A 299-nucleotide genomic window follows, 5' to 3' on the forward strand; every position below is an offset into this window, starting at 1 on the left:
GCGGGTAGAAGAGTCGTACTGGGGAGGAGGAAGCGGTTGGACGTATTCGCTGAGCCTCTGCTGCCGCAGCCGCCTCGCAATCCCTCCGCATCGACCGCCGCTCGGAAGCTACCCACAGTACTCTGGCGTATCAGGCGCTGTGTCCGCGCTTCACACCCCACCAGCCTACTTTCAACTTCTGAAGGGAGCCGATCGCCTCTCAGGGGCGCTAGGCGCGGCGCACAGCCCGCACGGACGGCGAGGCGGCCGGAGCCTTCCCGGGGGAGCCGCGCCTGAGGAGGCGGAAGGGCCCTGACGCG

This window comes from Otolemur garnettii, unplaced genomic scaffold (assembly GCF_000181295.1).
Source record: "Otolemur garnettii isolate 467f Iridium unplaced genomic scaffold, OtoGar3 scaffold00303, whole genome shotgun sequence".
NCBI classification, from domain to species: Eukaryota; Metazoa; Chordata; class Mammalia; order Primates; family Galagidae; genus Otolemur; species Otolemur garnettii.